Source organism: Sinocyclocheilus grahami, unplaced genomic scaffold (assembly GCF_001515645.1).
Source record: "Sinocyclocheilus grahami isolate Dianchi unplaced genomic scaffold, SAMN03320097.WGS_v1.1 scaffold1038.1, whole genome shotgun sequence".
NCBI lineage: Eukaryota > Metazoa > Chordata > Actinopteri > Cypriniformes > Cyprinidae > Sinocyclocheilus > Sinocyclocheilus grahami.
The window spans coordinates 196,521-214,692 of NW_015506217.1; the positions used below are offsets into that span (position 1 = coordinate 196,521).

Below are 18,172 nucleotides of genomic sequence, written 5' to 3' on the forward strand. Positions count from 1 at the left end.
TATTAATAGCCGCAGAAATGTAGTTCAGGGAATGTATATAGCCTACATTACATTTAAACAAAATATTATATCAAAGAGTATTGCCTCTTTTTATTTTCATTTTAACATATTAATATAATTAATAGAATAAAGACCAAAGATTACCTGTTAGCCTTACCCAAAACTAATTACATCTTATGTTTAACCACTAAAGTGACATCAGAGCCAGCGGCAAATGTCAGAAGGAGCCGAGTTTAGGCTGCTCTCGTCGGGAAACATGAGCACTAAGCACCTGCTGATTGCGTCGAGCTCACGTCTCTGAAATCAGCGGCGCACATTTTTAAATAGGCGCTGTCTTTATAAATAAAACGCAGATTTGAGTTTTAAACAACTACATTCTCGCCTGAAATACTTTTAAAACTACATTTTATGAAACAATAACAGTATTATTTAGAAAATTATTCGAATAAATGGTGGTTGAAATACAACGCTGCGTGAACTCAACCAATCAGCATGTTTAGCGTCCAAGTCCCGCCCCGAAAGTTTCGGACCTTTGAAAAAGTACTACCTCGTGAGCAGGGACTTTCTGAGGGGCAATTCTTTACCCGGAACTTTATTTAGATCCTGGTTCCTGTGGTGGGTACCAGCCTAGTCCCTGGGTAAAGTTCCTGCAGTGGAAATGGGGCTTTAGTCTGCGGTCACTTTAAGACCTGCACGCACCTAATACACAGGCACACATCTGTTTTTCACTCAATTGTTTACTTTCACTCTAGACATAACCAACTGTGTTTATAGGTAAACCTTTTGTGTTTTTGACAGTATTAGTGCAATCAGATGGGAAAGACAACTTAGTCCAGTAATCAGGCGCTGTTTGACAGGCTTTTTAGTGTGCGCACGCTTCTGGTGTATGCTCTCAAAAAAGGTGCATGTCAGAATAATGCGCAAATGCTATGTTTAACCGGCAAGACTTTAAAGCACATGCAAATGATGTACTTTTGTGATTGCGAAGTGCAGTGTCCCGTGAGTGTAACTCTACTACTGAGTTAAAATTTAGATGTGAATGTATGTCGCGGTGTACAGAATATTGAGACGGAGACGCCAGAACTGCAACTGATACAATATGCACAATAGCATGATCCTACAATATTGCTTCAAAAGCAAATCGTGGACACAATTTAATCGAACAAAAATCATGATATCGCACACCCCTACTACCAGCCAAGTTTGGACAGTGGACACACCTACTCATTTTTTTACCAAGGTGTGTCTGTTCTGTTGTATTGATCTATGGCAGCCCACTGCTTGAGACTAGTGCTCTGACCCACTCAAAGTTGGACTTTTCATTCACTTATAACGTTTGACCCCTTTGGTGTAGAGACAAAATGTGTTCTCTTCTCATCCTGAGTTGATTGAATGTGGTCTTTTCAATCTCCACTAAATCGATCGTCCATTATTGTGAACTATATTGTTAAAGCTGCAGTCCGTAACTTTTTTTTGGTTAAAAATGATCCGAAATCAATATTTGAGCAAGTACACAACCAGCCAGTGTTCGAAACTATCGCCTTACTTTAGCCCGATTCACAATGGTCAGCTTATAATAATGTTTTCTAATTTTAGTGGTAGGGGTAGGTTTTCGCGGGAAATTCAAGCATGCTGCTTCGTCATTACGTCACTTCTGTAAACATAAAGAAGTTGTCCCGGCTACTAGGTTATCACATGTGAGGATCCTGCAGGTGGCCAATCGTTTATAGCCTTTTCTCACAGCAGCTGGAATAATTAAATGTATCATTTTGATGGCGGATTGTAATTCATAAAAGATTATGTGTTTATGAAACACAGGTGAATGAAATTAAAATGTATTCCAGTTTTAAATGTGCTTCTGATTACAGATAGCCTGGGATTACACAAGATTTGTATTTTAAAGACAACCAGTTCGAAGAGAGCATAATTTGATTTTTGGGTTAAAAGAATTTCTTAATATGAAATTCGAGTGGTATGACAATTAGAGATTAGACTGTAATCTCGCTTATACACACTATACTCTAGGGCTGTCAAAATGGCTGAAAAATTATATTCGAATTTAAAATGCATAATTTCAGTTAGGGTGAAGAAAAGCTTTAGGCTTCTCTCCTGAGGCTACAAGAGGTAGTTTTTCAGCCATTTTGACAGCCCTAATTTGTAGTATGTACACGTATGCCATATGTATTTTTAATTTAAAATGTGACAATCATGCTTAGAGAAGTATTATTTTAAATATTAAATGCCCCTTACTTGAGCCTCTTAAAATCTACATAAAAATCAATATACAATACCATTAAAACGTTTTTGAACAATAAGGTTTTTAATGTTTTTTAAAGAAGTCTCTTCTGCTCACCAAGCCTGCATTTATTTGATATAAAGTACAGCAAAAACATTTAAAAAAAAATAGTTTTACCATTTAAAATAACGTCTCGGTTACGTATGTAACCCTCGTTCCCTGAAGCTGCACAGGACCAGCTACTGCTACTATGGCACTACCCACCGAGTAGACTGGATAACACTGGGGAAACGCACCCATTCTACTTGGAACAGGGACGTTACAGAAGCTCGAATCTTCCCGAAGGAGGTTTCGGAAGAAATACACATTTGGACATCCCTTAGGTGCATATGGAAGAATGGAGGTGATTGAACTCTTGGAATGGCAGAAGTCTGCCGGGGAAACACGGGCTCAAGGCTATACCATGGACTTTACACATATGGGATCCTCCAGGGGCACTCCTTCCCGGAGGAACGCAAGGTCTGACCACGGGGTGAGGTTTGGCGGCAGGCCAGTGTAACTTGAACCCGGAAGGTGCCGCGTTGCCACACCCACCTCGGGACTCGGCCGTGGAGCCAGTGCTGCAGCGGTCTCATATGGAGCAGCCCCAGCGGCGTGACTGCCGCCGTAGCTGCCATATGCCCCAGGAGCCTCTGAAACCGTTTCAGTGGGACCGCCATCCTGCTCTTACCGAGTCCCCTCCATACTGGGAAAAGAGATCCTCTGCATCGGGGAGAGTTTGCTCTTTTCCCAGTTGACCTGAAGGGAAAAGAGATCCTCTGCGTCGGGGAGAGTTTGCTCTTTTCCCAGCTGACTCGAAGGCCCAACAGCCTGAGATGTGAGAGCACCAAATCCCTGTGTTCGCACAACTGATCCTGAGACTGCTTCGTCGAGGTAGTTGAGAATGTGAATGCTCTGTTCTCTCAAGGGAACAAGGGGTACCTCCGCGACTTATGTGAAGACACGGGGCAATAGGGACCGCCCGGAGGGCAGGACCTCGTACTGATATGCTCGTCCTTCGGACGCGAACCACAGCAATGGTCTGTGGTGCGGAATGGTCAACACATGAAGTACGCGTCCTTCAGGTCGACCGCTGCAAACCAATTTCGGGGACGGATGCATCCGAAGATGTGTTCCTGCATCAACATCTTGAACGGTAATCGGTGAAGGGCCCGGTTCAAGACACGCAGGTCCAAGATTGGTCGTAACCCACCGCCTTTCTTGGGTACAATGAAGTAGGAGCTGTAAAACCCCGTCTTCATATTGGCTGGAGGGACCGGCTCTATCGCATCCTTCGCCAGTAGGACTGCGACCTCCGCCTGCAAGACAGGACCATCGGCCGCCTTCACTGTTGTGAAGCGGATGCCACTGAACTTGGGGGGATGCCAGGCGACTGAATCGCATAGCCGAGCCTGACGGTTCGAAGGAGCCATCGAGACGGGCTGGGTAGCTCAAGCTAGGCTCCCAGACACCGCGCTAGTGGCATCAACGGAATTACTGGCGTACCCGCAGTGGGGCAGCGTGGAAAAACGGAGGGACCCGGCCCGGGCATCTCGTAGCCGGTCCGAGGCGGGGTCTGGTGTGTGTAACACTGACCTGCGTTCGAGCAGAGGGTGCGTGGGTAGTCCGTTGGTTCGTCCTACCGATCCGCCCACTGCTGCTCACTGGCGAGAGAGGAGGGTGAGTGTGATACGCACTAGATCGTCCACAACCCCCCGTAACACGAAAGCAGTTATTTTTAAATAGTAAAAATATTTCACAATATTACTGGTTTTGCTGGTTTTGGCTTGGTGAGCACAATCACAATGCTAAAAAGCCTTTCAATAACTTTAACAGCATTTGGTATTAAAAACAATAAAATGGAGAATCAATTGTTGTAGAAGCCGTGGATAAGTTGTGCACTGTAAACACATCTAGTGTAAAAGCACAATGAGCATTTGCTGCTTTTGCATATGGCACTGCACAAATAGTTATAAATTATAATAGTTATAAATATTTATAAATAAAGTAAAATTAGACAGTAAAGTAGGCAGCATGATAGTAAAAAAAATAATAATAATTCAAAACCAAACACAACACAAGTCAGTCTTGTTGTTCTCGAAATCTTTGTAATATGAAATAACAGAAATGGACATTTGGAAGAAGTTACCACATCGAAAATGTCCCAGCCCTGCAGATTTTCATTTTCTAACTTGGGAAGCTTATTGAAGACTATTATTAAATGTACACTAACACTTGTTGACCTGAATTTTTTTCACTATACAGTAAAAAAAAACAGTTCTGAAAAGATATGAATTACGCCACAATTCATATTTTTCTACAAAACCCATTTCAACCATTAAAGCATAAACCTTTAAGCCTATTAAGTCAGTCAGGTATGCAAATACTTTTGATTGGAATTGTACAAAAGGCATAATGACCTAAGGATTGGGTTGAAACTTTTTTCCTAGGTTAAACCTTTGGCTCAGAAACATTCTTGGAGACTTACCACAGCTCCAGACCGTCTTCCAGCAGGTAAACATGAGGGGGCTGAGAAACATCTGTGCTGAGCTGGATAACAGGTAGGAGGAAGGGATACATATTCTTGCTTTCCGCTCCCAGGCCCTGAATAACACAAAAACATTTCGACCCATCATACCAGGATAAGGGAAAACTAATCAAGCTTGGGCTTCTCCTACAAGTGTTTTAAAATCCCTGAACATTAGCTGTATTATACAGTCCTACCAAAACAACAAGTTGTGCGATGAAGATGCAGGCAAAAAATATGATAACAGGTTGTCAAGGGAAATTCAAGGGAATGCTGCCAAAATGAGTTTCATTCCATCTTACAGTCAATCACAAGAAACATAATTTTCTGACTGAATAGCAGCATGAGCGATATTGTGAGTTTCCATGCTCTCTAGTACGGGAATCTCAGGAATACACCAGCGGCCATGTGTTTTCTGGGTTCATTCAAGGGCCTGGTCTTGAGAGCAGCCTTGCTCTCCCTTGAGTGAGATACATCCACTCAGCCTCTGACTGATGAAGGTTCATCACAAAGACCACCGCAAAGGGTTCTTAAGTTCAGGGCATGACTGCCTTCGACAGTCCGCTGATTCCGAGCTGTCCATCAAAATCACAGGTGGAGAGCTCTGGGGGCTCAGAGAGGATAGAAATGCAGTATCCACTGGATCCAGGTGAAGATTTGTAAATGTCAATGGGCCAATGATGAAAAACAACAAACAAAATCCAAGGACACCCACTGTAGACACCAAGAGTCATAACCTGGCAAGACAACAAGGTATTCAGTTTGAAAGTTGAGTGCAACAATGTACTTTTGTCATGCTTTCGGATGTTTTACTATCTAGTTTTTATTAGCACCAAACTACAAAAGCTGGAGTTTTTGGTCCAAAATCACGCATAATGAGAATCTGGACACCTGTCTAGACATCCTGTCTGGAAAATCAGCATTTATTATTAAAAGGGTAGCAAAACAAACACCAACATAGTGTATTAAGTATTTCACTACTCATACAAATATTATTCTATTATTATTTTAATATTATTCAATATTTTTTCCAGACCACGGTAATACGATTTTTGTGATCTAGGGAAATGAGAATAAATTTTTACCTCCAAAGAGTCCAAAGTATAAATTATTATATTAATTTAAACAATTGTTATCAGTCAATTATATTAACTTTATAACATATAAATACATCTTAGTGTCTTAATTATTTACATATTTATAACGCATTACCTTTTTGTCAATCCACCAGCTCACATTTACATCAGCGTGTTTGCAGCGTAAAAACATATGTTGATTTTCGCAAACTAGCAGAACGACTTATAGAAAATGCAAATTCATTCTCTGCCAGCAGGTGGCGCTTTTGGGATGCCAGAAATGTAGTGGTTTCTCCGTTAACGGCAGTACACAAAGCAGCGCAGCACCTGACTTTGAAACGTGCAGCGTTCATGTTTATTTAATGAAATCATAGCCTTTTGAAGTTTAATCATCACATTCAGCCATATCGCATCCATATGGCTATCTGTCCGCAAATTTAAGACCTCTTGAAATCATAATTAAGACTTTCTTGTACCATTTAAGACTTTTTATCCTTTAAGTTTAATATAACTAAATTTAAGACTTTTTAAGGACCCATGGAAACCCTGACAGTCAGATGTGGGAGCATTCTACATATAGGCATGCTGTAGCTCTCCAGGAGCAAGGTGGTTGGCTATGCCTGACGTATAGAGTACACAAAGTAGTAGTTATCCACAGTTATCCACTTATCTTATTTACCAAACAACAATTCCAGCTGGCTCACAACATTTTCTAGTTTACCAAAAAATTTTCCCAAACAACGTCTCTATCCATAAAAATGGCCAATTTTGCAAGCAACGGCATGTGCCAAGGCAATTTGGCTTCTGCAGGTCAACAAATCATATCTGAATGTGCAGTAAAGAGAGCATCCATTTTGAAGCATCTGTCAAAAATATGCTTTTGGGGATGGACCCATGATAGGGCCATTTATGGATGATTGACTTTGAATGTTCACTGGTAATATTGTCTCTTCAGCATTCTGTGCCAGGCTGGAGAGCAGCAGCTGTGATACCATATGGCTGGCAGAGGAGGCCACAGAAAACACAAACAAATGCAAGGTTAATGGCAAACTGTTGATGGCGGGTGGTAAGATATGCACACAATAGATGGTTTCCTGAAGCACTGCTGGCATTTTATTATGCAAATCTAAGGACTTGAGCAAAAATAAATAAAAAATAATGAGAGCTGGTCAACTAAGCTGGCACAAGAGCCGGATCTAAGGAAGTATGCAAATTTTGGCCAAGCCTTGGGCGATCTTTCAGACTGACTCATGTGCCTGTGATTTGCAAGAACTGAAGATGCTGTAATGAAGGGTTTTTAACGTGAGCGAAAAATGTTAATATGCAAGATGTGGTTACTGAAGCACAGAGCACTTTCAAAGACAAAGAACAGCTCATTCAAGCTGATGACTACTCAATAACTCTCCTCAAAGGAATCTTTATGAAATGAACTTAAAAATTAACATCAACTCTGATCCACACAAGTATAACTGATCATTTGTACATAGAAAAGTTAATTGAAATGCCAATTCCAGACTGCTCAAGACATTTAAAACATATACAAATTAACTGAGGCAAAGTAGCTTGATATGTGAACTGTGCTGGCAATTTTTTTTCAAAATTGTAATTAAAAGACCTTCAAAATGATGTATGATTTGTTGGAATCTGACTAAAAACGATTGAGCTACACCTGTTTGAAGTCGATAGAGTCAGCAAAGTAATTTTAGAGAAAAAGTTAAAGTATTTAAAGTTTTCTGAAGGTTCCAAAGCAAAATCACCTAGCAACATTGTATATTTTCTCCCACTTCTTTTCTTAATAATCATTACTAGATTAATAATCACAATATAGCTATTTTTTATTTTATCTTTGTTGTTATAAATAAGAACTGATGCAAAAAAAACAAAAACAAATATAAGAAAGAAACAAGTGTAGGCCTATAGTGTATTACTTTTTTCATTTTACATCTAAACATAAGCATTCAAGTAAGAAAAACAAAAAGTAAAATGTAAAAATCAATTAAGTGTTCATTACAAATAAATTGATTATTAAAACTACAAAAGCAGTTCAATCTAAAGCAGCGAGCGACTCTCTCTTTTATCGTTCGATTAGCATTAATGCAACAGACGGACTATATTAAGACATAGTGTAATGCACGGATCTAATATAATGTTACACATCCAATGTTTTCCCCCAAGTTCCCCAAACGTTCACTTAAGATATAACAGATTATGTTTGCCTATATGTATATATTTAGCCTACTGTAAAACTGTGTAGGCTATATGTGTACTGGGATAGAGCGCCATCTGTGTTGTCTTTATGCGGGCGCTTTGGATGTCAATCAGCGCAAGAAGTGAGCGTGCTCTTCTCGGAAAATAAAGATACTTTTAAATGTTTAATTACTATTTGGAGCATTAGGATCGCTAGACGAGGGCTTAATGAACTTATTTTTGTGAAAACCTGAAATTCGACCAAAATCAAAAATTATTTTTTTTTGGCCTGTAGTGCAAAATTAGCCCGTGCACATTCCGACTCATTTTGCCAGCACGGGTCACATATGCTTTATTATTCAAATATAATTGAAATTATTTTCAAATAATTGTTAGTAATAATTTTATAATATAAATGTCATTACTGAAATTCACATTTTTACATGTAACGATATTCAAATGTAACGATATTCTAACGATATTCGCAAGAATGCGTCCACAGAGTTATATTTTCATGACTAGCAGTCAAGTTCGCTTGTGCAGCCACTCACAGCCTTTTGTGGAACTGTAAGTTGCAAGATTTTGTTTTTATATATATCGTGTATATTGTTTATCTCATATAAGATGCATTTGGCTGAGTAAAGCGCTGCACGGTAGGCCTTCTACGGTGATTATCTCTTCAGCGCGCAGCACGAGCAGCTCAAACAGCAATGCAGAATATTAATAACTATGACTGGGGCTGTCAAATACATATAACATTATAGTGAGAACACTATTATAACAAAACACTGTGAATTATTAAAATTTAGTTTAGTTGTGCGTTTCTACACGTTGTTGTGTGAAGAACGTGTCCACAATAGGAGTTACACAATCAGAGCAGCACAGACACGTTCACATAGAGGCATTTTGTGCCGATATAAGTCATAATTATAAGGTTGTGTACTAGTATAAATAATGAAGTGTATCCTTCAGGAAATACATCTGATGAGTTAAATCCTGTTGATTAAAAACCTGCTATCAAAGTGCTACATTGTACTGATCTTTAGCACGCCCAACTCAAAACAGAAATGCAGAACATTAATAACTATGACTAGGACTGTCATATACATAACGTAATAATGAGAGCACTATTCTAGAAAATGTTGTGAATTCTTGGGGTTTCGCTGACGCTTTCAGCGTGTTGTTACAAAAAGTGCGCTCCTCTTGCCACCTCATACATTTATAAGATTTTTTCAACAAAATAAACAACTTGAATGATTTATTTTCACACAAAATCTGTTGCTCCATTAATGTTCAATACAACGTATATATTTTTTCTGCAATTATACATTTTAGGCACAGTGAATGGGACTTTTTCTCTTAAGGTGGGCCTTTAGCCCTGTTGTACCCTATATACAGTGGGGAAAAAAAGTATTTAGTTAGCCACCAATTATGCAAGTTCTCCCACTTAAAAAGATGAGAGAGGCCTGTAATTTTCATCATAGGTATACCTCAACTATGAGAGACAAAATGAGGAAAAAAAATCCAGAAAATCACATTGTAGGATTTTTAAAGAATTTATTTGCAAATTATGGTGGAAAATAAGTATTTGGCCAATAACAAAATTTCATCTCAATACTTTGTTATATACCCTTTGTTGGCAATGACAGAGGTCAAATATATATATATATATATACTTTTTTTTCTTTCTTTCTTTTTTGTCACAAATTGGCAAAAAGTGTGAAAAGGGTTGTTCCTGCATCAGCAAAGTGTTGCTCAGTGGCGTTCTCAGTTAAACCAAGCTCAAGATATCCAGCTACTGTAGCCTTCGGATGGTTTAAATGTGAGTGTCACTCATCTCCTCAGGGGCCGGAGTGAGACAGAAACTGCTCCTGACTCATGGAGCAAAAAAAGAAAAGGAAAATAAGACAGGATAAAATGAGCAGCTTGCGGGATCCCATGTGGAGGAAGATGGAGAAGCACTGTGGTAATTTTCAAATACACCCATCAATAACAAGCCCCTGTCCGCATGTGTGTTCATACTCTCACAGCAGGAAGGGATGAAGTGTATCGTACAAAAATAAAGGTCTTCTGCAAGTGTCAGAAAACCTGAGAAGTGCTCAGCAGTGCTGGAGGGCATTTGTTCATATTCATAGACGACGACGGTGAAAATAAGTCCCCCCCATCAGTGAAGGTACGCGCATCACGTTCAAGTGAGCATTTGAAACACAGACAGAATGCTAAACACCCGACTCGACCGTTTCAAAGGCTCGTTATCCATTTCATTCGTGGCCCCGCGGGTATGCCGTACCTGTACGAGATGGATAAGGGTAGTGAGGATGGCACAGATACCAAAGTTGAACCAAGCAGCCCACATACAGTCGAATCTAGAAGAGAGGGGGGGAAAAGTCTAGCACTGATCTCAATTGCAAAGGAACACACACAAAATATGTATTTGTTTGAACTTGAATGTTTCAGATTAATAAAAAGAAAAAAAATCTGAAAACAGGTCAATAAATTCTGAATGAAATTAAACAAATTTATAAAGAAATACATTTAAAGAATGATAAAAATAATAATAGTAATAAAAACTAATTGTCATCATCAAAATCACTATCATCACTATATTTTTACCCTATTTTTCTTTGAACTTATGTTATGTTATGACCCATTTATCCAGTCTGACAACAACATCAAATGATTAATTTACATTTCTAAAAATGTTTAAATAAAAACAACCTTTTATTATTATTATGATTATTATCCTGTTTTTCTTTGAATGGCCCTGAAATGTCAATGCAACTGATTTATTTATTTATGTTTTAATACCATATCAGCAAAAATGGTTATATTTGTGGCAACATTAACAGTATCATTTCAATACATCTTAAGAAGCAATCACTATACAAAAACATACAAATAACAACAATAGTGCTGATAAAACTCATATAGAATCTTTCCATTTAATCAATGATAAAAATTCGAAAAAATTTTCTGAGAGACATTTTTTTGTGGCAAGAGCTACTTCAGTCTTAGTAAGCGCTGTGGTGCAGGTTTTTATTTTTATGATCTGAAAACAGGTCAATAAATTCTGAATGAAATTAAACAAATTTCTAAAGAAATACATTTAAAGAATGATAAAAATAATAATAGTAATAAAAACTAATTGTCATCATCAAAATCACTATCATCACTATATTTTTACCCTATTTTTCTTTGAACTTATGTTATGTTATGACCCATTTATCCAGTCTGACAACAACATCAAATGATTAATTTACATTTCTAAAAATGTTTAAATAAAAACAACCTTTTATTATTATTATGATTATTATCCTGTTTTTCTTTGAATGGCCCTGCAATGTCAATGCAACTGATTTATTTATTTATGTTTTAATACCATATCAGCAAAAATGGTTATATTTGTGGCAACATTAACAGTATCATTTCAATACATCTTAAGAAGCAATCACTATACAAAAACATACAAATAACAACAATAGTGCTGATAAAACTCATATAGAATCTTTCCATTTAATCAATGATAAAAATTCGAAAAAATTTTCTGAGAGACATTTTTTTGTGGCAAGAGCTACTTCAGTCTTAGTAAGCGCTGTGGTGCAGGTTTTTATTTTTATGCTGCTCTTGCATTATTCTGCCCTGCGATTTGGTACCTGATTTAATGAACAATATTCCATGAATTATTCCTATGGATTACATTTGGAATCCCTGTTTGAATCCACCCTCACATCTCTCTCCTGGTCTATTTTTGCAGTAGTGCATTAAAACTTTTCTTATTAGCATCCTTTACTGTTGGAAAGTTTCTCCAGCAGAGCAAAAAATTTAATTCAGAACAATGTCATCAAAATACATCTTATTTACATATAAATGTAAAACTCATCAGTGCTTCCAGTGTTGACTTCTTAATGATACTTCACATTTAAATTACTAACATACTTAACACTTTCTCATTGCAATTGAATGCCGTAGTTTAGTAAACATTTAGTAAACATTGTGTTTTTTTGCTGTCAAGCTCCTAGCATTTTGGTGCTTTATCAGCATTTTCTTCTGCTCAAAGGAAAACACAGTTTAAACACACCACAAGCAGTCTGTCACTGTGTGCCAACCACTGATGACAGTATTTGCATATATTTTAAAAAAGAAACATGCCTAAATTAACTGCAAAATATTTTGTAAATTAATCGGATTACACTGCCAATTTGAACCTTTAAATATAATTTTAAGCCCTGCCTGCACTACATGGGACAACACTAGTGTTTTCACAAAGGTCTTACCATAGATGTTTTTTTATTTTTATTTATTTTTTATTTTTTTTACTGCTGTGCCTTTAAGACAAAACAACATCCCATGTGAAGTGAGGAAAATAAATGTGCTGAATAAACAATCAAAAGTTAATTGCAACTTTATTACAATATCTGAAGTTGTAATTGGGAGATATAAAGATGCAATTGACAATTTTTTAACTCTAGGTTGAAACGGCTTCAACAGATTTGAATTGTTATTGTTTCTTGTAATTATGATTTTATATCTCACAGTGTTCTAATTTTAAACTTCACGTACACAATCAAGTACATACATGCTGCTCACATATTATTGTAGCCGAGTTTGTGCTTATTATAGTGCTATTAAACTTTAGCCATTAAAATGTTTATAAGCAACTGAAAAAAAGCACAAATGTCAGGGCATGTCAAAACTTCTCCAGGGCCCCAAAACACCCTCGGACCCCAGAGGGTTAAGCGGAAACAGGCAGAAAAGGGCTTCCCTCAATGTAAGACTGAAATGATAAGGGATCGTATTCACAAGAAACTCTTTCTCTTTTTCTTTAAAATGCTGCACATCTTTTCCATGAGTTTTCCATAACTGGAAATCAGCTTAAAAGTTCCCTGGGTGGACTGTAGGAACCCAAGTGTTTGCATACACTGTTTTTTTTTTTTTTTAAGAAATTCATTAAATTCTTTCATTCAGTAATAACTTGATTGAATTAATCAAAAAGTGAAAGTGAGACAATTATAATATTACTAGTGCTGTCAAACGATTAATCGTGATTAATCACATCCAAAATAAAAGTTTTTGTTTACATAATATATGTGTGTGTACTGTGTATATTTATTATGTATATATCAATACACACACATGCATGTATATATTTCAGAAAAATATGTTATTTTTATATATTAAATATATTTAAAATATAAATTAAATTAATATAAATATAAAAATTTAAATACATTGCAAATATATACTGTATGTATGTATATTTATATATATACATAATAAATATACACAGAACACACACATATATTATGCAAACAAAAACTTTTATTTTGGATGCGATTAATCATTTGACAGCACTAAATATTACAAAAGATTTCTCTTGAACTTTCAATTCAAAGAATCTTGGAAAAAAATCAATGTCATTATTTAAAAATGATACTAACTTGCAATAACTTAATTTAATCAACATATTAGAATGATTTCTGAAGGATCATGTGACACTAAAGACTGAAGTAATGGCCGCTGAAACTTCAGCTTTGTCATCACAAAAAACTTACATTTATTAAATATATTAAAATGGAGAGCAGTTATATTTAAACGTAATTACACAATTTCAAAATGTTACTGCTTTTATTGTATTTGCATTTTAAGTAATTAAATAAATGCAGCCTTTTTAAAATACCAAATATTACCAACATTTTTGAACGGTAGTATACGCGATTGCCCAAGACCCCTTCTGTACCATCACTTTCGACCCATCCCCATCTGTCAATGTTCAATCAAACATGTAGTTCCACCCTAAACTCAGGTGGTCAGCCAACCCCTGGTTGACCAGAGTACAGTACACTGCGGCCCACTTCAGGAAGTCTGCGTACAGGTGGCTTACTTATAGTTTTCTCTGCACACTAAACTGGGCTAGGAGAAACTATTTTACACGCTTCACCTTCAAAGAACTCTTTTAAAGGACAGCCATTAATTTCACCTTAAATCAGTGTGGTACATGTTGACAAGAGACCTCTAAGCCTACTCAAGTTTCCTCAACATATAAATCTTGAGAGTTAGCCTGTAACCAAAACAAAATTAACATCATTAAAAGGTCGTGCCGGTATGGGATAACGGAAGAGCCTGAGGGTGTTAGCAAGGAAGCAAGGATCAGTACGACTCAAGCAGGTGGCTAATGACAGACCCTGCCACCCTCTCACAATGATCTATTACACAGGCTGACAGGCTGATATGCTGCGCTCCACAAACAGGTTTATAACGAGCTATAGCAGGAGATGATTAAATTTCCCCAACACATCAAACTTAACAATCAAGCAATTTTCTGACTAATAGCCAATGGCCTTGAGCAATGCATTTATTAAGTAGTTAACTGACAAAGACCCAAGCGGACAACAAAGACATTTTGGTTTGATTCATCTTTGGATAGTTCTTTCATTTAAAGTCTGTTTACAGCTGGCAGCTGCTTTGTTGCATCACCAATGGTCGCTGTCATTCATGTTAATGGAAATGCTGGAAACTCAATATTGTTAACTCTGTTGTTGTATATACTAAAGAAATAACAGTATGCGATGCACAATACCATATTGGTACAATATTAAACATTTGACATTTATTGGTAACAGACGATACTGGATATTTAGGTAACATTATAATAAGGTGTCATGTTAACATTATTTAATACATTAGTTAACATGAACTATGACCAATATTTTTTAACAGCATGCTTTGTTAATGTTAAATACATAAAATACAAATGTTTATTCTTTGTTCATGTTCATTGATAGTTAATTAACGATCGTTAACAGATATTTCACCGATATTTAATTAATGGTAAATTCCTTTTATGTTTATATTTCATAGCAAATTTATATTATTTTGTGGTCGTACATAATCCTTAATACACTAATACAGTATATATAATAAATGCTGTGCAAGTGACCCATATTCTACAATCCTGGCTGATACAGATAAACCGATAATAGTTTATAAATTAAATTAATATAAATATAAAAATTTAAATACATTGCAAATATATACTGTATGTATGTATATTTATATATATACATAATAAATATACACAGAACACACACATATATTATGCAAACAAAAACTTTTATTTTGGATGCGATTAATCATTTGACAGCACTAAATATTACAAAAGATTTCTCTTGAACTTTCAATTCAAAGAATCTTGGAAAAAAATCAATGTCATTATTTAAAAATGATACTAACTTGCAATAACTTAATTTAATCAACATATTAGAATGATTTCTGAAGGATCATGTGACACTAAAGACTGAAGTAATGGCCGCTGAAACTTCAGCTTTGTCATCACAAAAAACTTACATTTATTAAATATATTAAAATGGAGAGCAGTTATATTTAAACGTAATTACACAATTTCAAAATGTTACTGCTTTTATTGTATTTGCATTTTAAGTAATTAAATAAATGCAGCCTTTTTAAAATACCAAATATTACCAACATTTTTGAACGGTAGTATACGCGATTGCCCAAGACCCCTTCTGTACCATCACTTTCGACCCATCCCCATCTGTCAATGTTCAATCAAACATGTAGTTCCACCCTAAACTCAGGTGGTCAGCCAACCCCTGGTTGACCAGAGTACAGTACACTGCGGCCCACTTCAGGAAGTCTGCGTACAGGTGGCTTACTTATAGTTTTCTCTGCACACTAAACTGGGCTAGGAGAAACTATTTTACACGCTTCACCTTCAAAGAACTCTTTTAAAGGACAGCCATTAATTTCACCTTAAATCAGTGTGGTACATGTTGACAAGAGACCTCTAAGCCTACTCAAGTTTCCTCAACATATAAATCTTGAGAGTTAGCCTGTAACCAAAACAAAATTAACATCATTAAAAGGTCGTGCCGGTATGGGATAACGGAAGAGCCTGAGGGTGTTAGCAAGGATCACATAAAGAGTACGACTCAAGCAGGTGGCTAATGACAGACCCTGCCACCCTCTCACAATGATCTATTACACAGGCTGATGGGACAGCATGCTGCGCTCCACAAACAGGTTTATAACGAGCTATAGCAGGAGATGATTAAATTTCCCCAACACATCAAACTTAACAATCAAGCAATTTTCTGAGTAATAGCCAATGGCCTTGAGCAATGCATTTATTAAGTAGTTAACTGACAAAGACCCAAGCGGACAACAAAGACATTTTGGTTTGATTCATCTTTGGATAGTTCTTTCATTTAAAGTCTGTTTACAGCTGGCAGCTGCTTTGTTGCATCACCAATGGTCGCTGTCATTCATGTTAATGGAAATGCTGGAAACTCAATATTGTTAACTCTGTTGTTGTATATACTAAAGAAATAACAGTATGCGATGCACAATACCATATTGGTACAATATTAAACATTTGACATTTATTGGTAACAGACGATACTGGATATTTAGGTAACATTATAATAAGGTGTCATGTTAACATTATTTAATACATTAGTTAACATGAACTATGACCAATATTTTTTAACAGCATGCTTTGTTAATGTTAAATACATAAAATACAAATGTTTATTCTTTGTTCATGTTCATTGATAGTTAATTAACGATCGTTAACAGATATTTCACCGATATTTAATTAATGGTAAATTCCTTTTATGTTTATATTTCATAGCAAATTTATATTATTTTGTGGTCGTACATAATCCTTAATACACTAATACAGTATATATAATAAATGCTGTGCAAGTGACCCATATTCTACAATCCTGGCTGATACAGATAAACCGATAATAGTTTTCTTGTTATTAACAATGACCAGTAAATGTTTATTATTAAAATTCTGTATTGATTTGATATAATATTGACAAATATTTAGAATATTTATATTACTGTTAAAAAACCTAAAAAAAAAATCAGTTTCCACAAAAATATTAATTAACATTAATGTTTTCAGCATGATTTTCGAATGATCATGTGACACTGACAACTGTATATATAGTTTTCAGTGTCACATGATCCTTCAAAAATATATACAGTAATCTAATATTCTAAATATTTGTCTATATATATATATATATATATATATATAGACAAATCAATATAGAATTTTAATAATATACATTTACTGGTCATTGGTAATAACAAGAAAATTATTCTCAGTTTATATGTATCAGCCAGGATTGTAATATTTGTGAATATGGAAATATTTTATATTTTACATGGCCATCTTCAAATGCTAAAAACACATGTCTTCCATCTTTATTTGAACCTCTGACTCTAACACTCTAACACTTCTATTTTATCTATTTGTTGACTTGACCCTAACACTTGCACTCTCTATTCATTTTCTAACTGCTTGTTTTCTTTAAAAACACTAGCTTTCTCTATTCTTTTTCTAATCTACTTGTTTTCTTTTATTTAGCATAATTACAGGAAACTAACCTTAAACCAAACCATAACCCTATAATAAGTACATGCTGTGAGCTAATATTACTCAGTACATAATTTAATAATTACACTGTAACAGGGAAACAATCAGAATCAGAATGAGCTTTATTGCCGTGTATTTTTACACATACGAGGAATTTGTTTTAGTGACAGAAGCTCCACAGTGCAACAGAATGACAGTGACAAGACAGGACACAGATAATAAAAAGAATAATATACAAACATACAAAATAGACAGAGTACAAAATAGCAAAAACACAATATATAATATAGACAATTATGTATGTACATGTATGATATGTGCAAATCTGAAATGTAAATGAGTATGCACGTTAAATAAATAATGTATAATAGTGTTGTGTGTTCCACGTTTATTGTTAAAGGGGTCATATGATGCAATTTAAATTTTTCCTTTCTCTTTGGAGTGTTACAAGCTCTTGGTGCATAAAGAAGATCTGTAAAGTTGCAAAGACTAAAGTCTCAAATCCAAAGAGACATTCTTTATAAAAGTTAAGAGTCAACCACACCTACCTAAAATGGCTCGTTCTAACACGCCCCCACATGTCTATGTCACGATGTGGGAAGATTTGCATAACGCTGTCCAAATGTTCACGCAAAGAAAGAAGGAGTAACTTTTATTCTTGCTGTAGTATTGTTGTTGCTGCCGCCATGTCGTGAAGA

The 18,172-nt window shown here is 35.9% G+C and overlaps 1 pseudogene; it reads right to left on the reverse strand.

Annotated features, from left to right (window-relative positions):
• The window catches only part of LOC107565983 (importin-11-like), a 185,769-nt pseudogene that overhangs the window by 87,538 nt on the left and 80,059 nt on the right, over positions 1-18,172 (reverse strand).